Here is a 22,740-nt window from a genome sequence, read left to right as displayed (position 1 = left end):
CACGTGTATGTATTTATATATTTTATATTATACTAGCTGTCCCCTGCCACGCATTGTTGTGGCCCAGTCTGTGTATATGTGTTTTGTGTGTATATATATTTGTGTATATATGTGTGTTTGCATATGTGTGTGTGTGTGTGTGTGTGTGTATTTGTGTATTTGTGTGTTTATATGTATACATGCATATTGCATATGTATGTGTTTGTCTATATGCATATTTGTTTATATATGTATGTATGTGAATATTTATGTGTGTGCATGTGTGTATATATATGTGTGTGTGTATGTATGTGTGTATTTGTATATGTATATATGTGTATATTTGTGTGCTTGTGCATATATATACATGTGTGTGTATGAATGTGTGCATATGTATATGAGTGTATGTGTATATGTATATATGGTGTATTTTTGGGGTTTTTAAGTCTGTTCTGCTGGGGTTTTGTGTGTGTGTGTGTGTGTGTGTGTTTATGGGTGATGGACACTCGTTGGACTGTTAGGTATATTGTGTCCAAATTTCGTGTCAATCCGTCCAGTGGTTTTTGAGTTATGTTAATCCCACAAACGAACATTACATTTTTATTTATATAGATGTGTGTATGTGTGGCTGGAATTACACTTAAAAATGTACCTGTTCCAGCTTATGTACAAATTCAAATTAAGAACAAACCTCTTGTTCGTAATTTGAGGACTGCCTCTATATTCAACCTGAAATTGTTTCACGTGCATTTTCTATTTCCACTTTTATAACCATTGTGTTCCATACAAAAAGTGTTCTTAATGCCACTTACGAAAAGCTACCTTTAGCCTTTGCCTCTGTTTCTTGTGGGGAACAACTGCTCACTCAACACAAGCAAGGTAAACTTTTGTTTCCTGTCCTTTATGCCTTTGTTCCCACAGTATGATACTCTGCAGTTTCCAGGGAGAGAACAAATACAGTGCACTTTACAAAGCCATTTGCTCTGAGAGTGTCACTGAAGCACTTCTCAAGCATGTTCAGCTGTTAATCAATCCTCTCAGCCTAGTGCTTCATTGTGCCTATTTTACAGAAGGAGAAAGCCAGACGTTATTAACAGGAGCATGAGCAAAGAATGTCCGAGCGGCAAGGAAATGGCAAATCTCTGGCATTTGAGTCTGGAGCCCCTGGCTCTCAATATTCAATCATACAATTGCCATTTGCTTTAGTCTTTCAATGAATAGTACAAGTGAGTTTGTTTAAATACTAATTCACCAGGTGACCTTTGAGTCAAACTACTCTGGAAAGCATAACATGAGCTGAGTCAATGTTTTAAGGTAAAATTCCTGTATGTTGAAGGGGTTTTATACAGAGAAGGGGTTAATCGCTTATATAGACCATGTGATTTTAAATATGCTTTTAACTTTTGTATTGTATGTTATTGATGTGTACGCTACCTTGCGTCCACTGTGGAGCAAAGTGGGGTAAAAATATTGTAAATAAATAAATATAGAGAAATATGGAGGCAAAGAAGTTTCCGCAGGCCTGAGGGAAAATCTCTCAGAGTATTCCCCCATAACAAATAAGCTGCCTGGCTTCCCCCAATTGTTCCCAATGCAACATGGGAAGCCTCCTATGTTGCCACCATGGTGGCATGTGTCTGTTCCTCTTCACTTTTGACACAGAGTCCCGCCAAAAGTGGAATAGGAGCCAGCAGGTGCGGTGGCAAAAGTGAAGAGGAACTGGCATGTGATGGGCAAATTGCCCCATCTGATGAGGTAGATAGTAAAGAACAGACGTGAGACAACAAGGGGTGAGAGAAATCTACCCCCAGGAAAGGAAATTCAGTTGTCATGGGGGAAAGGCATCTCAACTGAAGCTTTAGCACCAATCATTTCCACAATGAGCCAAATTTTTCAAAATCCATTTATCACAGGGACAGAAAGTGCAGTGAAATTGTCAGAACGGGGGCACAGACAACAAAACAAATGCCACAGGGGTTTTAACCCCTGTCTATGATATCCAAGGCCCCTTCCACACAGCGGTATAAACAGATATTGTGGATTATGTGCCTTGATATTCTGGGTTATATGGCTGTGTGGAAGTTCTCTCTCTCCCTCTCTCCCTGGCTGGAGTTACACTTAAAATGTACCTGTTCTGACTTACATACAAATTTAACTTAAGAACAAACCATCAGAACTTATCTTTGTACTGTGTTGTTGATACTGGTTGCTAACCGCTCTGAGTCGCCTGATGGCTGAGAAGAGCGGTATACAAGTGAAGTAAATAATTAATAAATAAATAAATAAATCTTGTACAGGATTAATATTTTAAGAAATGCTAGACCAAGACTAAAGGCACACACACAAAACGTCGCCAGCATATTGCATTAATATATGCAATGAAGTCACAAAGAGTCAGAAGTGATTGAACAAATAAATAATAACAACATATTGTTTTATCTATGGGTGCCAGAAAGATATTATAATTATGTTCCACATATAATGGAAAACTATGGCTTCTCCCTATGTGAAAAAGATACTGCTTCTCTCCTGATCCTTTCTTTCTCTACTCCCTTTTCCTTAATTACAGGTAAAGACTAGAAGCATTGGCTTCTAATTTTAAACGAGACATAGCTCCTCATGACATCTGAGTTTGCATGTGTTTAAAATTATTAAAATTGCATGTCAAAATATGGTTTCAGTCATGAGGAGGAGCAAGTGACAAAAAAGTTATTATTGTTAGGTATTTGCACCTCTGTGTTTACTCCTTCCCTTTTAAAATGCCACTTTTGTCACAATTCTAGTGTCAGGATGGTATGTAGTAGAGAAGCACCCACTCACAATTGATTTGAGTGGGAGAATTGAGACCTGTTAACAATTTCTGAAAAGAAATGCCTTGAAAGCTGGACCACATTAATCAGATGTTCATGGGTGCTTACTCATATTGCAGAAAAACGTGGTTTCTTATTACCAATGATCCAAGCCTTGGTGTGCAGATCGCTTTCTATGAGTCTCACAAACACTGATAAACATGGACAATATATCTGCTTGGAACATATTGAAATTTGTCTTCTTTACTCATGTTTTTTAAAAGAAACATTTTCAATTCATCTGTCTGGATAAACAGGATCACTGTCTGAGCTCATTCTATGTTTTATAAAAGAGGAAGGAGGGAAGAACTGCACATTCTTCCAAAACAGAAAGCATACTTGCTAGTTGCACACGATGGGAAATAAAATTGTCAACAGCTAATAGAATTTAATTTGCTACTGGCAGTTTTATTTTAGCACCCATTAGAATGGAACCTGTCAGGTAAAAGCCAACAACCAAAAATCTGAGTTTCAGTTGTATTACTGGTCCATCACATTACTACCTCACATACACTACCCGAGACATCTAAATTTTTTAAAATGGAAGAAAATGGTCTTCCCTTTAGAAGAAAGCTTGTTTATTCAGTCTGTCTGACAGCACTTTGTGAATAGTTTCACAATTTTCTTGGTAAAGCATGTCAACCAGGGTTCCCCTGCCATTTGCAAGACCTACACAAAAGAATTATTTAAAAGCTAAGAAAGTGTAACTGCAAAAAGAAAAATAGCAGGATGTGTGGCAGGATGTATGAATAGAAACTTGCATCCAAAGCCACGACCAAGGACAAAAAATCTCTCCAAACATGACTTGTTCCTTACTTCATGCCTCAAATTGAAGCCTCACATTGTTTCCACACTGATTTTAAGGTCTGCAGCTTTTTCCATTTTAGATAACATTACCTGTACATAAATTCTCCCCAATCTTTTGTATGACTGAGAGATCACTGACTACTCTTTCCATTCCTTCCTTGCCTAACTGTTTGTGATAAAGGAGAAGACTTGCTTCAAGCATGGTTTGAGAGATGTTCCTTACTACATGGAATCTTGAGACACGGAAAGGTATGCGTACAGAATCATGGGATCACAGCATCTTAGAGACAGCTTAGAAGATGATCCTTGTAGACTCTTCTAACCCCCTGCCATGCAGGAATATACAATTAAAGCATTCCTAAAAGTTGTTTAAAGACCTGTAAAGAAGAGAGACCAGCCCCTGTTGAACACCTCTTACAGTAAAGATGTTCTTCCTCATATTTATGTGGAACGCCTTGTCTTGTAATTGAATCCCATGGTTAGAGTTGTACTCTCTGGAGAAGCAGGAAAAAACCTCCCTCCATTTCTACATGACATCCCTTCAAGATATTTAAAGATAGATATCATGTAATCTCTCAGTCTTTCTTCTCCAAACTAAGCATGCCCAGCTTGGTTGTTCCTCATAAGACTTGGTTTCTAGATCTTTCATCATCAGGTGACATTTCTTTGGACATGTTCCAGCTTGTCAGTATCCTTCATGATTTTGAACATGACAGTTTTCATTTTGGTCAGTTGCTATAACTTTCATTCCAAAGTTCCTTTTCTCCAAAGCTTTGGACAATTGAGTTCAACTTTTCTTGAAAATTTCAAACCATTTTATTTTATACAGATATGAGGGTGGGCCAAAAAGTTTTGCACAAAAATGTTATGGATGAACCTATAACATTCGAGGTTACTACAGATCATAGCCTGAACTGTCCTCTACAAAAACTCCATTCAACATAGTCGCCATCAATTTGTACACATTTGCGCCATTGTTTAACCTAAGCAACAAAACGATTTTGGAAAAATTCAGAGTTTTGCTTTGTGCCCCATGGTTTAAAGCTGTTTTCACATCATTCAAGTCATTGAATCTGAAACCATGTAGGTTGTCTTTCAGAGGCCCAAACAAGTAAAAGTCAGAAGGGGCCAAATCATAAACATTCTTCAAGTGATTATGGATTTCCTTAGGTGCACAATCTTCTTTTGCCAGAAATTCAATCACAACTCTTTCTTTTAGCTTCAGATTCATGGTTCTGATCAGTCAATCGGAAAAAGAAAATACTATGTCAGTAGAGTAAGGTTATCTCCATCATATCATGTATAGATAGTCCAGTAGCTGTTAAAGAAATAAGTTAGAGTGATGGAGGCATTACTTTTTATAAATATTTTTATTGGTTACAGATTTACAGTATCTTAACAAAAAGAAAGGGGGGCATATAGGGGAAACTAGGAATAGATAGAGGGAATACTACCTCAAATAGACGGATAAGGAAAAAAAGAAATGTGTATGTGTGTGTACCCAAAATTACTAGGGATCTGAGGAAAGGAGAAAAAAAGGTAGGAAGAAAAATAAATAAATAAGAAATAAAATTGGCTTCCAATTTTCTCCATTACTTTTTGACCCACCCTCGTATTTCCTAAAAACAGTTTTCAAGACATTTGTTACCACAATATATTTTAATGCTACTTCCACAGATATACCTGTGTTCGCATGCAAAAATCTGCTGCTGCAAGATTTGGCCGATGATTTTACTGAATTATTCCATTAGAAATTTCAGACATTATTTCAGAAATATGAAATTGGGTACATTTGAATTTATGTCTCTGATCATTTAGGTTTTGGGGTTATTTGTGGCAACCTGTGTCTGTATGTGTGTGTGCTTGAGAGAGAGAGAGGCTTTCCCATCTGGCATTATAAATGGTGGTGAAGCTTAAAATAGATCCCCCCACCCAGTTCATCATAGCACCTATTTTAGGTTTCCCCACTACTACTAATCTCAAACAAAAAAAAAAAACAGCTAAAGGCATGGCATGCTTTACTTTGCAGTTTTCATTCTGAAAATCACTATCACTTACCAAGAACATTAATTCCATCTAGGTGCCAAAATACATTCCAAACAACAACCCTGAATAATTTAAAGATCGTGTTAGAAAAGGTTTTGCACCGCTAAGCCTAATCAGCCATGAACAAGAAGAACTGTGACCTGAAACCAGCAGCATTATTAGGCAAGAACGCAAAACCAACCTATATATAGCAAAAAAATAATCTTGAACAGAAGATTGGTCAAAGTGAACTAGAAACTACTGTAATGAGCTGGACCTCTACCATCAGGTGAACAGGTTTTAGAGTTCTTTTAGAATCCTGGCCTAATATTGACAGCTTTTCAGTGTAATAAAGAGTTAACATGTATTAATGACATGTACTAATAGCTTTTGCTTTCACTTTACAGTCTGAAGCTGGAAAGATTAAGATCCAACAGGGAGGGTACATTTTTCTGTGGAGATTATTTTCTTTGGTTTCTTCTGCACTATACAGTAGGACCCCCACTGTAGATGGCATTGGGGTGCAAGACCACCGCAATAGTGGAAAAACCACATTTAAAACAAAACACTTATTTAAAATCTGAGAGAATGCCCCTAGGAAACTCTATGTCCTCCGGTTGGTGGAAGTTAACCACAAAACTGTGCCATAAGACTTATAAATGCCTACAGAACTGTTTTCACTAAGAATCTCCAGTATGAGTCTATGGCCAACTTTGGGTGGATGTAGGCACTCTGATTAAATAAATACACAAAATTATTGACTTTGAAAAAGTTAAATGAGAAATGTAAAGAGCCAACTGTATAACCCTTGAGGACCCATTTTCCACTGACCTCACTTTGATGTGGGGGCTGCACCTCAGCCCAAAGGTTCCTCATATTATCCAGCAATTGAGAATATGATTGTCAAATGAAGACAAGTTAGATTATTTTTTGTAGTGATGGTTCCAGGATTGGCTGTAAGGAATGCTAGACTCCAGCAGTAAAATTACTACAATGCTTCTTTGCTGTGTACCATCTACTACATCATTTACTATCAATAAAGCTTATGCTATGGCAGTATTCAGAAGCAAAAAAAAAAACCAAAACACTGAAGAAGCCTAGAACTACTCCTGTTTCCAGAACAAGATACTGCTCTCAGAGCATTTGAGATACTAACAACTAGGAACAAATGGCATACCAATAGAACTGTCTCATGCTATAGAGGCAAAAACAGCCAAATTGTAATAAAGGTTTGCCAATAAATTTGAAAAACAAAGCAATGACATGGAGAATGGAAATCCCAAGTATATGTTCTAATCCTAAGAAAGGGGACCCTGGGCATTATAATAACCATCAGGCTATTGTACTTCTCCCATGCAAGCAATATAGTGCTCAGGATTGCTTGCATGGGAGGAGTACAATGCAACAAAGATTTTAAAGACTTTATGGACTGGGAAATGCCAAACCCTTAAATGGGTTCAGAAAAGAAAGAAGCTCTAGAGATCATATTATTAACTTAAGGTAGTTAATAGAGCAAAAACTTTCAAAATCAGCTTGTACTTTCTGTTATTATTATTTTTTTGCCTTTTCAGGCAGATTCTGACTTATGGTGACCCTATCAGAACATCCTCTTTGTAAGATTTATTCAGAGGAGACTTGCCATTCCATTTCTCTTATGACCTCATAGTACAGAGCTAAAATCGGCAGCATATGCCAATCTAGCCCTGGTCACCCATGAAGCCGGGCAGCTCCCATCAGACGACATCATACCGGATCCATGCGCGAAGGAGGGCATAACCAGCAGGCCGTCACAGCAACGCACTTCCCTCATATGATTTTCCTCAAGGTGATGTGGGGCATTGGATTCTCCACACCTCCTGCCACAGGCCATCTGATGCGATCATTAGACTAAGACATTTTCCGTTGCTCGAGGCCACCCAATGGATTTCCATAGCAAATGAGGATTCCAACTGTAGTCTTGACCTAGCAATCAAGCCATTACACTGGCCCTTTTTCTGTACTTTCTAGTTTAAAGCAAACCTTTAAAAGCCTATGGACTGCTTTAAAATAAATCAAAATGCCATAACCCTTGAATGTCCTGATGCATAAATTATACTATAGAAAAGAAGTCATGGTCAGGGCAAAATATAGACAAGCAAAGGGGCTTTCACTTGCCAAAGGATTCAAACAAAGGTGCATTATATCACATAATCTAGTTAATTTATATATTAAAAAACCCATATCATACATAAAGAAGGAGATACAGATGAAGGTTGTATAAAATGGGGGAAGAAACATTAATGATTTAAGGTCTATACATAGTGTTGTCAGATCTTCAAAATAGCAATAAGGGAAGCTGACAGTTCTGACCAGTGCATATGCACAGTATTAGAAAGTTCAAAAAGTACAATAGCATAGAGCTTTAATCTTGTAGGTATATTAATACAATACATATAATCTGGGCTGTTGAAAGGTTTTGTGGCTATATCTAACTACAAGTATATTTTTTCAAATAAAAATAATACATTTCTGCTGAAGGATGGGACAAACATTTTATAGACAAGTAATTTGGAGCGCTTCACACCTCATGCACCACCCTAGTTTGGATTGACTTGATTAAATAAGCTATAGCCCTGAGTTTGCAAGGTCTATGCAGGAAGATTAATAATAGGGTTTTCTGGAAGATCCTCATTCATAGGATTGCTAAAGGTTGAAACTCACCTGACAACATATAACAATAAACCACTTACCCAACATAGTAACCACACCGATGACAGAAAATATGCAGAAGAGTTGAATAAAGCTGAGAATATGTTATGTCTGAGGAAGGAATGCCAATGCGAGTTCCATATCTTTGGCAAACTGCTTGCCTCCTTTCAATCCATACACTCAAAAGGAACCAAATGAAGAGAACCATAATGTTCCACAGAATCCTAGAACATTTCTTCAGCATTTCCAGCCCAACGTGTGGTAAATCTTCAGCATTCTACATATACTGCAGCATAATTCATGCAAGTTACAGCCAAAAATTCTTACGAGCAATACGTAGGCTGGCATGAGAACTCCAACAAAGTCCAAAGATGAGAATAAAGAAGCCAGCATGCATGTAATTAGAGGAACTGACAGGATGCACAGAAGTAGCTTCCAAAGTGATAGAGCAAGACCGAAAGAATCCGACATCTCTTTATAGATTGCTCAGCCACCTCTCTTCCTTTGCAAGCTGCCCCTTGTCTGTGTACAGATGTAAAAGCTTAAACGTTCATCCTTGCCACACCTTTTCCAGGGGTTGAAGAAGTGGGGGTGGATAAGGAGACAGACGAAAAGATGAATGTTCGGCCAGTCTACGACTGAGGCTTTGAAAGCCCACAGTTTCTGCAAATGCCTCCGCTAAAAGCAGAGGCAGCCTTGTGGATCGATTATGTATGCGCACCACTGAAAACACCAGCCGCTTAAGTGCCAGAGTCCTGCTGGATAATTTATAGGCCAGCCAGCCTTAGTATTCACAGAGTAGTGGGCAGAGTTCAAAGAAGCAAGGTGGAGAACAGAAGTTTAAGACAACTTCCACATATCTTTTTTCAAACCATTTACTGCATCTCTGGACTCGTTTTCCTAAGCTCAGGGAGAAACAAAAGCATACTCAGCTGGGTGGCTACTAATCATTCCTTTTGAACAATCAAGAACAATTTCATTTGCATCTATCTTATTCATCTTTCTTATTCTGGAATTAGTGCATTGCCTAGACCATTGCTGTTTGAAGCAGAGAGTTGGAAGGGGCCACCAAGATGATCTAGACCAAACTACCACTATGCAGAAATACACAACAGTGTTGTCACTTCTATTTCACTTTTAACATCTACGCCGCAGGAAGGTGCAGTATAATCTTCCCCATGCTGAGAACAGCAGTACCTATTCAGTTTGCAAAGTGCAAATAAGAGAATTCTTTTTCTCAGTTCTCACTTATACATAAGTTCAATGTATCATGCAGAAGATTCTCATTTGTTTTATTCTTGCACAATGAACTAATGTGCAATGTCATGTTAAGTATTACCTAGCTCCACAATCCCACCCTACTCCTCTTACCTTAATTTAGAAGACACTTTGCCACAGGTTTGGGCTTTAACAACATTGCTAGGCACAGGTGTATTGCAAACATCTGTACACAACCCATACAGTAGTCAACATGAACAGCACTTCCTAGTACCACATTTCAGACTAAAACCACTCTTGCAAACTCTTGTCAAAATGCTCACTACTGCCCTTGTACACGTGTATGTAATGCTATAATGTTATAGAAGTCAAGCCTTCTCAGGAATTTTATCCTTTTTAAGAAAGCAACATGTTATCAGCATTTTCCAAAACAAGGTTCCAAAAACCTTTCTGAGAAGAATGTACTGCCCCCCCTCCCCCCCCCCCCCACACACACACACACACAAACCTCATTTTGGGAGCAAATTTGGAAACAGGTCAAATTCTCATCATTTTTTTCTTATTTAACAAGTCATATTTCTATGCTTGTGCCTTTCAGAAAATAATAAAACACAGTTATTTTTCAGTGGTTCAAATTTTGAAGATGGTTATGCTCCTGGCTCCAGCAAATATTTTTGGCATTTTTAAGGTAACACCATGGGCCTAACCTCTTCCAGACAGTAACACCCAGTATTTGAAGATCTTTCCAAAATTGAATGGGACATTTTTGTTCCCAATAAGTAGGAAATGCATTTAGAATGCTGATTTAAAAACAAAACAATCCATAATTAGTCTCTGCAGAATAATTTCTCTGCAACATTTTGCAATATTTGTATACCTGGGGAAACTGCACAAGTCTCACTGCTCTTATACACATCTAGATGGGGTTTTCTGACTTTTGCAAAACATATTTTTCAAACTGAACACAAATAATGGTAAACTTTTTCCCATCCATAAAATACAGCTTGTAGTCAAACAAACAATATACACAATACAGATAGAACATATTTTAACAGAGGCATAAATAAATGAATATCTATTTCGTGCTCCACAATGTAAACACACATACCCTTTTCCAACTCTATCTAAAATCCATATGGATTGGGTTCAAGTCCTGAAAATAATGCTCAAAAGGATACAACTTGTGATCCTATAAAAATACACATCAGAATACACTTTAGCCAAATTGATATTGTCAAGAATGTTTGGAAGCTTCAAATGGTCCAACAGGCAGCAGCATACAGAGAGCACACAACTGCCTGTTGCATCAGCTCCACTGGCTGCCAGTTTGCTACCAAGCACAATTCAAAGTACTGGCTTTAGCCTATAAATTCCTAAATGATTCTGGCCCAGCTTACCTATCTGAAAGCATTATCTCTGTATATGAGTCAGTTAGGGCATTAAGATCAGCTGGGGAGATCTTGCTCTTGGTCCCACCACAATCACAGGTGTGATTGGTGGGAATGAGAAACATTCTGGGTGGTGGTCCCTCGACTGTGGAACTCCCTACCCAGCAAGATTAGATTACCCACCTTCCTCCTGGTGTTTAGAAAACAATTAAAAACTTGGTTATGCAAACAAGCATTTCATGAGTGACAACAATAATGTATTGGATGATAACCTCAGGATCAGTGCAATGTTAAAATGTTTTATTCTTATGTCTATGATTTTTAGTTTTTAGTGGTTTAATTTATAGTTATATGTTACTATCTGTACCACAAAGGTTTCCTGCTGGCAAGAGGAAGCCAGGCTTTTAAATTGCAAGGCTTTTCAAAGGTAATCAAGGGGGACAATTGCAACAGTCACACCTGGCTCAAGTAGAAAACAACCTGGACCTGGACCTTTCACATATCTTTAAAGAGAAGCCTCTCACAGGATAGTAAAGCATCTGGGCATCCCTTTGGGGAACATTCTTGGAGCTGGCCTATTCTCTCACTTTGGAAGTGACTTGTAGTTTCTCAAGGTTTGGGGAATATGAGGTCCCGACAAATGGGCAGTACATTTTTATTTATATAGAATGGCTGCAGGTATGTGTAGCTGTGTATATATGTGTGTGTTTATGTTTGTGAGTATGTATGTGTATATATGTGTGTGTGTCTGCAGTCATGTAAAGAAAGTCATGTAAATAATAATAATAATAATAATAATAATAAAGGGAGGGAAGGAGGGAGGGAAGGAGGGAGGGAGGGAGGGAAGAAAAGGAGGGAGGGAAGAAAAGGAAGGGAGGGGGGAGGGTAGGTCCAAAGAGAAGGAAGGAAGGGCCCCTGCATAGGTGGCGGGTGAGTGAGAGAGCAGGGAGACCCCCAAATTGGCCCCCAGAGGCTTCCATGCACCCTGCAGCTGTTTGGTTTTTTTCCCTTTAGCAGGAGGGGGTGGAGCCAAGAGAGTTGTTTTCACGCATGTGCTGTATTATCCTTTCGCTTTTGGGGTTTTTAAGTCCTTTTGCTGTGTTTTTTTTGTTTTTATGAGTGATTGTCACTTGTTGGGTTGATAGGCGTATTGTGTCCAAATTTCGTGTTACTTCATCCAATGGTTTTTGAGTTATGTGTATCCCACAAACTAACATTACATTATATATATATATACTAGCGGTCCCCTGCCACGCGTTGCTGTGGCCCAGTCTGGTGATCTGGAAAATAAAGTAATAGAAAGTGTTTTCTAATATATGTGATGTCTTTATGCTTGTGGGTAAACACTATTTCTTGCTGTTTCTATGTCAGTGTTGATGTGGAGAGTATCTGATTTGCCTACTCTGGAACATGCAACATATAATTGTCCTTGTTCAGGGGTCCCTTTCAAATCTATGATACTATGTGTGTGTGTGTGAATCATATCTATCTATATGTACGGCTGGATGGCTCTTTGACAGGAGGGCTTTGATTACGTTTTCTTGCCCTGGTGAAGGGAGTTGGACTGGATGGCCTTAAGTATTTTCCGTTGGTCATGGGGGTTCTGTGTAGGAAGTTTGGCCCCATTCTGTTTTTGGTGGAGTTCGGAACACTCTTTGATTATAGGTGAACAATAAATCCCAGTAACTATAACTCCCAAATGTCAAGGTCTATTTCCCCCAAACTCTATCTATGTTCATATTTGGGCATATGGGATATTCGTGCCAAGTTTGGTCCAGATCCATCATTGTTTGAGTCCATGGTAGTCTCTGGAGGTAGATGAACTACAACTCCAAACTCAAGGTCAATGCCCACCAAACCCTTCCAGGGTTTTCTGTTGGTCATGGGAGTTCTGTGTGCCAAGTTTGGTTCAGCTCCATCATTGGTGGAGTTCAGAATGCTCTTTGATTGTAGGTGAACGATAAATCCCAGCAACTACAACTCCCAAATGGCAAAATCATATTTTTTGAGTGATGGTCACTCCTTGTGTTGTAAGACGTTTTGTTGCCAAATTTGGTGTGATTTCGTTCACTGGTTCTTTTGTTTTTAAGGTACTAATTATGCACAGAGCATTTATATATATATAGATGTATATGTATCTATGTATGTGTGTGTGTGTGTGTGCATATATATATTGTTTTAGATTTGTGATATGATGTTTTCTTTGTATGTGAGGCATTGAATTTTTGCCATTTCTTTGATGTGAACTACTGAGTTTCCCAAGGGGTGAGAAAAATGGTTTATAAATGCAATAAATAAATAAATATTTTTAGTAAATATCTAGATTTGAAAACTCTTTTCTTGATGAACTACAACTCGTAGAATTCCCTAGGCACCACTAGGACCCTAAAGGAGGGATTTGGGGAACTGTAAGTGAAAAAACTAATGTTTCTTAGCTGTGGGAGACATATACAGGTTTGCCTTATCAACTCGCTCTGCTGCCCATCAGCAATCACCACGGCAAGGAAAACACATTTTAGGACCATGGGTTTGGCAGCAGGTAGCAGAAGCAACTCCTCAAAAGACTCACCAGGCCTTTCCTCATTCCTTGACTACTTTGGTAGTATCATTCCATTGGCAGTATCTTCACATTTTAAGTCCATCTGGCAACTCCTGTTTTCAAAGGAATTTTCCACCACAGAGTACTCTGTACCCTGCCTTAACAGTGAGCAACTTACTCACAAGGATACTGGATAGCTGTAGGCTCAGATGAGCAGGAATAATATCGGTATATGCCCACATAGGACATATTTAGAACCTCTGCCCTCCCAATTGTGCCTATACACATAGTGGGTGATTGGTTCTAGGACACCTGCAGACATCAAAAATCCATAGATGTAAAGTCTCTTATATAAAATGACTTTACATATAGGGATTCAGCATAGTTCATATTGTGTGTGTATGATAGACATTCATCACCTTTACTGAGTCAATGGAAGAAAGATTCCCACACTACTTGCCTATTTCTCTAAGACCCAACACAGAACAATGGTAAGGAAGTTTGAGTGTCACGTGATGTATTCCACCTGACACCACCATGAACACACTTAAGGGAACTGCTACACGTGACCACAAGCCACAACCTTCTCCCCCCCCCCCCCCAATCCAATAACAAAGTCCCATTCTTCCTCCCTCTCCTGCCTTGCCTTCTTCACCCTCAGCTGGAAAGCTCCAAAGAACAGCTTCCTTTTTCAAGGTCACCAAGTAGGTTGGAGGAGAGTTGAGACATCCTGCCTTGTTTTATTTTTAATCTTTTTGGTCTGGAGTTGGTTGGGTTCATGGATACAGAAACCATTGGTACAAGAGGCCAATTGTACTTGTGAGTGCCTATGTTTGTTAGCATTCACGCCTCCACGTCAGCTCCCAGTACGGAGGATGGCCTATTCCCCAAATTTGCTTCATCTTCCAAGAAGCATAGTACCATCTGGAAAATCACTTTGTCATAACATTTTCTTAATACAATATGAAGAAGAAGAAACCTTTTCTGCCCACACAAAATGCCAGCATTTCTTACTTATTACCACTTCCTATTCATTTGCCATTGTTTAACATAAATCACCTCTTTCAGAAGCAGCGTTTCACAATACTCTGCATGTTCCAGGGATTTCTTAAGATAGGTCATTCAAGTTTTACCTTAAATTTCATCTTGGCAAAAGAATTTGTAAAGCGTATTTAGTTAATCAACTGTTTAAAGATACCTCTGACTTTTAATAGGCTCCAATGGTGGGGGCGAGGGCTTAGAAAAGGTTAATATTGCAAAATGAAACTGAAAGCATGGAATCCTTATGATATAAAAGAGAAAGGTAAAAATAAAAGCAGGAAATGGACATCAAGGTAAAGTAAAAAGCCTGGGATTTATTTATGTTTAAAATGTGTTTTCCTGGTGCCAAATTAATTCACATTAAAGTCCATGCCAGGCAAGTGTTCCTAAATCAGGGTGTTGGTACCCAATGAGTGCTATACCATGCAAGACTTCAAAGGTTGAAATCAGTCCTTCAAAGTAAGCCTAGAAATGAAGTAGATAGTGCAGCTGGCAAAATATACATGTAATTTGTGCATGCAGCTGGCTTATCCAGTGCTTTGAAAAGTTAACATTTTGGGAATGCAACTCCCCCAATCTAGTGATTTGGCTGAAGATTTCTGGGAATCACAGTCCAAAAAGTAACTCTTCAAAGTTATTTTGTCAGCTCACTAAAAAAGGGGTGATGGAGTCAAAGATCTAGAATGTGAAGCATTATTATGAGCCACTGCTCTTCCATAATAAGTAACCTAACTATAAAAAGATACAAAATCACAAGCCTTTCCCAACAACCACAAGCTTTTCCCAACAACTGCCTGCAATGAGATAATTTATTGTCAGCATTAGAAATAATAAAAAAAAAAACCAAATCAATTACATTAATACTAAAAGCACGCCAGGGCATATCACCACCTGAGCAAAGCAAGCAGATGTATTAGTAAAATCCAACACCATGATTCAAAATTCATTCCATCTCTTTGGGGAATAACAAGATCCTTTAGATCAGGAATTTTCAAACTTTTTCAGCTGCAGAGTCTGTTTTGAAGCAAAGATTTATTGTACAACCCCAATAAATGTTTATATATTATATATTATATTATATCATATATAATGTATATATATCAGACATGGGCAAACATTTTGACCAACATAAATGTAACACTATTTCAGTGGACGACCACGGGGGCCATCCAATCCAACCCCCTTCTGCCATGCAGGAAAAGCACAATCAAAGCACCCCCGGAGTGGTGGTCAGGATAAAGAATTTTGGGAGCAAGCAAGGTGAGAGTGAAAGGATCTGGGTGGCCAGGAAAAAGGCTTTCAGGGGTGAGGGAAGTGAGGAAAAGGGCTTTTGAGGTGAGGAAGGCCAGAAAAAAAGGCTTTTGGAGGCAAAAAAAAAAAGGCTTTTGGAAGCAAGCAAGGTGAGGAAAAAGTCTTTTGGAGACAAAGGAGGCTTAAAAGGGCCTTTGAGGCTGAGGGGGTGAGGGGGAAAGGCTTTGGCAGCAAGGGAGATGGAGTGAAAGGCTTTTGATGGCCAGCTGCGCCCATACCTTGGGAAGTCTGACTTGGTCATGGTGGTCCATGCTCTGATTACATCCTGTATAGACTACTGCAATGCTCTCTATGTGGGGTTGCCTTTGAAGACTGTCTGGAAGCTCCAAATGGTCCAATGAGCGGCAGCCAGGTTGCTAACAGGAGCGGTGCTCAGGGAGCACATGTCTCTTCTGTTGCGCCAGCTCCACTGGCTGCTAGTCTGCTACCAGGCACAATTCAAAGTGCTGGCTTTAGCCTATAAAGCCCTAAACGGTTCCAGTCCAGCTTACCTATCTAAACGTATCTCTCCTTATGAACCATCTAGGACCTTAAGATCATTTGGGGATGCCCTGCTCTCTATCCTGCCTTCCTTTCAGAAGATTTTGGTGGGAATGACAGACAGGACCTTCTCAGTGGTGGCCCCTTGGCTATGGAATGCCCTTCCCAGGGATATAAGATCATCTCCCTCCCTTCTGACATTCCGCAAAAAGGTTAAGACCTGGCTCTTTGAGCAAGCTTTTACTACTGGAGCATAATTAGATAAAAATGAATATATGGAATGACCAATGATGCAATTGAACAATGATTTTAGTAAGGAGAAGCCAAGGATTTTGTTTTTACAGGCTGTATTGTTTTTTATATCACATTTTAAATGTTTCCATTGTTTTTATAATTGTTATAACTCTATTTTTTATAATTGTTATGACATTGAATAGCTGCCAACTGTGAACCGCCTTGAGTCGTCTCTGGCTGAGAATGCAGTAAATGCAGTAAATAAGTAAATAAATAAATAAAAGAGGCAGGTTGAAAAGGCTTTAGTGGCAAGGGAGGCAGGGGAAGGGGAGAAGCAGGAAGTAGGAGGGGAAACTTTGAAGGGGAGGAAGAGGGAGAAGAGGAGGGAACTGTATAGCCCCTCAGTGTGTTTCACAGAGCCCCAAGGGCTCCATGGAACACACTTTGAGCACCACTAATTTAGATAGTTGCTGAAGACAGGCATGTAGCTGGGGGGGGGGCTTGCCCCCCCCCCCCGAAATTCTCATGGTGGTTTGCGAAAAGGCCTTACTGGTGCATTATTTAAACTGTTATGTTTATTCATATCATGATCTGATCACCATACTCAATATATCCCATATGCATTGGGGTATTGGGGTAATGATACAAAAGTTTTGCTAGGCTAGACCCTCTTTCACTCAGACTCAGCCCCCCCCTGAAACTCAGCCCCCCCCCCCAAAAAAAACCCTGAAAAATTTTTAGCCCCCCCCCCCCCCCCCGAAACGAAATCCTGGCTACGGGCCTGGCTGAAGACATTTCTTTAGTCAAACAATCATAACTATTCTCCAAGTAATAAGTGTTGCGTCTAACACAGATATCTGGCCACTATGTCATCCTAGGAAAAGATTGTCTTTTTTCTTTAAAAGAAGATGGTTTTCATGTCAAATTTCAAAATGGGGTGGGGGGATGATAGGCAGCTTCATCATAAAGGCCAGGCAAAGTCTCTCACTTCCCTAGCACCCGAGAGGAAAGAGGGAGCAATGTGGCAAATCAGTCTCCCCGCTCACAGCTCCCTCTCCGTGATGCTTTCCCCACCACATGAGGAAAGCATCACCATCATGGAGAAGCCCCGTGCTGGCTCCACTGGAACCAGCACAACACAAGAAGCCTCTCATGTTGGGAGGAAAACATCCAGCAACACTTTCACTTCGGTTGGTGGTGGAGCTTCTGCCAGAACTCACACAACATCGTGCAATATTGAAATGTAGCTTAGACATATACTCTTCTATTATGAAAGCAGAAAGTCAGGTTAAAATTACCTAGAATGTTATGTGTATGTCAGTATATGTATTAGTAAAGCATATATTTGTATTGTGGAATGTTTATATTGTTTTGTAAAACAACTATATATTTTGTAAAGTGTTTCTTGGAGGGATATGTTTGTTATGCAAACAGAAGAAAAAGTGGAGGATGCCAATTGCTTCTAGTGTACATGCATATAAAAACATACCCATGATTACTAAGAGTAAATTTACACTATATAATTAATACAGTCTAACACCACTAACTGCTGTACCTCAATGCAATGGAATCCTGGGAGTTGTAGTTCTACAAGGCCTTAAGTATTTTCTTGCCAAACAAGAGTCACACAGAAGAGTCTGGAGATTCCTAGAGAACATTTTTAATTAAATCTCTGAATAATCAAACCTTTAAAAATTAAACTCGCAAATGTGGAAGGTCAACTGTAGTTGAAAATACAAGGACTATTGTACATTAATGATTTTGTGCATTTAAGAACAATTTTGCAAAAAAAACATGAAAATTTGTTTTGCCACAAAATAAATATTTTCACACAAAACAAAGCTTAACTTTTTTTTGCAAGAGATAGAATAAAATTTTGAACTTTCTAATCTATAATTCAAAATGAAAAATATGGTAGCTGACCATTTTTTTCAGTAATGTCTGCATATGTCAGCATACTCTTTTCCATTGAGGGCAAGAGAACCTGAAATGTATTTTATGCCATCCCTCATGTGGGAAATACAATCAAGAACAAGATGGACCTTTGAGCTAATCAATGACATATCATGCACCTTGACAACCAGAAAGAATTGCAAATAGCTTTAAATGCTACTATTTCACTATTTGTGTGGGACAGTCTTTCTAAATCTGGTTTCTTTCAGATATCTGGGTGGCTTATATATATATATATATATATATATATATATATATATATATAACAATTTATACAGTAAAAAGTGAAGGGAACATGAAGCAGACTGTTGCTCTCTGGTGTTTCCATTCTTAAATTAGATCAACCATATGTTATGCCACTAAACATAATGGAAGGGGGTGTCAGTGACACTGAAAACTTCATTGTGTTAAAAGCTTTTGTTCTTGATCCCCTTGAAGACAGCCTGGGGTAAAAAGCGGTGTGTTATTTTAACATAGTTTAAAATGCCGCTAAACATTAAGCAGCACAGGCAGCCCACATGCTTCCAATTTGCCTACAAACTTATGAAACAGGCAGGCTACCTGTGAAACATCGGTGTGTTACAGAAAACTTCTAGAACATCATTCTTCTCGACTAAAATGGTCATTGCAATGTGGCTCCAACAGACACAGTGGTCCAAAATAGGATACACTGAAAGGAATGATGAACCAGAATATACAGGGTTAGTCAAAATGCATAGGCCAATAAGCCATTCAATTGAATGGCTTATTGGCCTATGCATTTTGACTAACCCTGTACATCTGCCTACCTTATTTACTCATTAAGAAGTGATACATTTTTGTGAGCACCCAATCTAAATGGATTAATTTAGAAAGTTAATGAGTTGGACAATGCCCTTCTCCAATCACAAAATTTATTTGTGCCAGGATTGCCAACAATGGCCAATTACTGAAAATTCCCTACAGAGCCCTAAGAACTATTAAAAAGGAACCTAGACATTTATTTGTTTTTTTTCCTTTTTTTTAAGCAGGTATGGACCAGGTTTGAACTGTAAATGAAAAACTAGATCACAGATATATATGTGCAAATATTTTTAAAAATCATTTGCTAGACATAGAAGTTATATGTGCATATGCTCATTTGGCAATCACAAAAGTGTTTATAATAGGCTTGGTTGATCAAAATATTGGTTCAAAACTCATTTCAGATACTAGTGGTTGGTTTCTAAAGTCACTTCCATTTTTTTAAAAAAAAATCAAAACTTTCCGAAACTTCGAAACTTCTGAATTGCATCGTTAATGGCAGAAACGCATGTGCAGTAGGGAAAAAACAGCACTGGCATGGGGAAACTCCAGGGGATTCTCTCTCCCTCATTTTTAGACCAATCCTGATGAAACTTGCTACAGTGGTAGAACACATGGACTACTGTTAGCTCACCAAATTTTAGAATTTTCAGATGATCCAATGATTTTTTTTTAAAAAAATAGAAAATACATTTTAAAAAATAATTTTAAAAATACCTCCTTGAATTTTTTCAGGAATGCCATAAGGCATGGATCCACGGATTTTTGGTGAATTTTCAAAGATTTTATTTAAAAAAAAAACCTTTTTTAATAATAAAAGAAATGTGTTCTTGGTTTGAAAGTATTATTTCCTGTTACATTGGGTGGTCTTTACTTTGAAAGTAGTTGTTCTACTCCAGAAACTTTGTTTGTGTGGCACAAACTGTGTTAAATTGGTGGGGACAGAAATCATAGCACTGACCCCCATCAAGGGACATCTAGACTGACCTCCTTCTTCTGGGCATATCTTGGAATTAATTACCTTGCCTTGGTCTTATATGTCCAGCAAAGCAGCTGCAGCCCAGTGTGAAAAGGAAAGAAGTATTTTTCTATTCACTACCACAGGGTGTTTCAACAAACTGGTACAATGAAGTGCAATGATATCTGCATGTTTTGCTCCAGACAACCTACTACTGATGTGCGCAATGGAAGGACATGAGGCACCATTCATACCTTGACTGCCTCCCATAATGATATATTCTACATAATAATTATTATACAATTGGTAAGGACCGGAGAAGAGCAGCATACTTGCAATAGTTTGAGCACTGGACTAGACTCTGGAGACCATGGTTTTATTCTCTCTCAGCCACAGAAACCCACTGGATGACTTTGGGCAGATCTTATCCGCTCAGTCCCAGAAAACCCTGCAATAGCATCATGACTTGAAAGCACACAACATACACACAGAGACTAGAATTTCCACAGTAATCTGTTCCCTTTTATAGTTGCTTCCTTCCTCTCTGAATTATCAAAATCTTTGCTTCTCTTGCTTATCTATATATGCTCATCTAAAAGGGAAGGGGAAAATCTGTGTATGTGCTTCATGGACACTACTTAGTCTATTCTCTTGCAGAATTTATAGCATATTGGTTTGTGGTTTTAAACTTTGAATACATTTTAATGTTTTTAACTGGGATTTTTTAAATACTGTTTATATTTTATACTGTTTTAAAGTTTGCATATTTGCATATTTTAAATTGTATGTTGATGCTTTGGTGTTAAGCTGCTTTGAGTCCACTGCAGGAGAGATAAAGTGAGGTAATAATAATAATAATAATAATAATAATAATAATAATAATATAATATCATTGTAATTCCCAATCTAGTTTTGCATTGAATTGTCTTCCCTCTATACAAATGAAATTACTTGAATATAAGTACAAATAGGGAAAGTCAGTAATTATGACAGCTTGTTTTAAATATTTAGTTATGGTTATAACTTCACCTAACAAATAATTAGTTGTCACTGCAATATGTTTTGTAAAAAAAAATCAGTGTTTTGCTTTCCTGTTTCTGAATGCTATAGACAACTGGCCTGCTGTACAATACACATTCTCCTTTAGTACACCATATCATCATCTCAACAGCCACAACAGAGCACAAGGCACAGCACAGGTCACAAATGAATCTGCACCAACCATAGTCTAACATAGTTATATATTCATTATTGGGGGAAGAACCAATTGCAAACAACTACTCATTTGTAGAGTTTACATTTTGCCATGAACAGCAAATTACTGTAAATCCTACATCTCTGATTTGAAAAAAAGAAACATAGGTCTGTCAAATATATCTTTATTTGCAGTGATATGAAATGTTGCCCTCCCCACAAAACTGCTCCAAGCAATACCTATGTTTAAATCCTGAAAGGCACCAAATCCTGTATGATCTTAGAAGCTAAGCAAAGTCTGCCATATTTAATACTTGGATGGGAGACACCAAGGAATGTTAGGATCTCCCAGCCATATTTTAAAACCATCTCTGAGGATCCCATCCCTAAGAAAATCCTATGAAATTAATGTAGCAGGCATGAGATGACTTGAAGGCATGTACACACTCACACACACAATATGTGCTTGTTCAAATTCATAACTTCTGTCTCCTAAAGTTCAGTGGAAGTGTCAGAGTGGAGGGAGAGGGTCCACAGGCAAACCTCCACATTTTCTGGGGTTAGGGGCACAGGATTCCCATGATCCCTAAATGCGAATCAAAAAATGCTAGAACACCTCTCTCAGAATCTCTAAATTCTCTAGCACAACTCTGTGGTCCACTGAAAGCTGACCATAGAACTGCATTGGAGGACTTAGAGATTGCTAGAGAGGTGTTCTCTTACATTCTCCAGTATGAATTTATTGTAGACTTCCAGAAGAAGCTAACTATAGAGTTGCATTGGAGGCAAGAAATTCCTAGAGATAACATTTTAATCAAATCCACAAAGGCCAAACCTGCAAATGTATGTATATTTATAGTTTTATTTCCCAGCATTGAATGTTTGCCGTATATATGTTGTGCTCCATCCTGAGTCCCCTGTGGGGTGAGACGGGAGAAATATAAATGTTTTAAATAAATAAATGTAAAGAGCCAACTGTATTCCTCTGTAATGGTACCCAGAATTTTCTGCCAGAGGCAACTTGCCTAATGGTAAAGTCAGCCAAATGAACTTGGATACATTTGATTTGCTAGGAATCTGTTATAGAGCCAGCTCTACCATTAGTTGGATGAAGCAATACATTGATGAACACTACTAAAAAGGCAGGATAGCATAAGTATGTTAATTATTACTAATAATTGTTATATTTATATTACAGTAGAATGTCACTGCAATTTTCTTCCTAAGGCACCAAAACATCTTGCACCAGCCCTGAGATGACATGTCATCTGCAATAGATATGATATCACAAGC

The 22,740-nt window shown here is 38.5% G+C and overlaps 1 protein-coding gene across 47 annotated transcripts in view; it reads right to left on the bottom strand.

Moving 5' to 3' along the window:
- Window positions 1-22,740, bottom strand: part of NRXN3 (neurexin 3) — a 1,474,105-nt gene that overhangs the window by 1,442,241 nt on the left and 9,124 nt on the right. The window contains exon 1 of one of the 47 annotated variants that reach the window (XM_067462907.1): window positions 8,390-8,408. The exons of the other annotated variants lie outside the window; for them this stretch is intronic. The gene's annotated coding sequence lies outside the window, so the exon portion shown is untranslated. Of the gene's footprint in view, window positions 1-8,389; window positions 8,409-22,740 lie in introns of those variants that run through there. 47 annotated transcript variants of the gene reach the window in all.

This window comes from Anolis sagrei, chromosome 1, assembly GCF_037176765.1.
Source record: "Anolis sagrei isolate rAnoSag1 chromosome 1, rAnoSag1.mat, whole genome shotgun sequence".
In the NCBI taxonomy this organism is placed as follows: domain Eukaryota; kingdom Metazoa; phylum Chordata; class Lepidosauria; order Squamata; family Dactyloidae; genus Anolis; species Anolis sagrei.
Note: the sequence above shows the minus strand (reverse complement) of the source record. Positions and strands in the feature narration are given on the sequence as shown.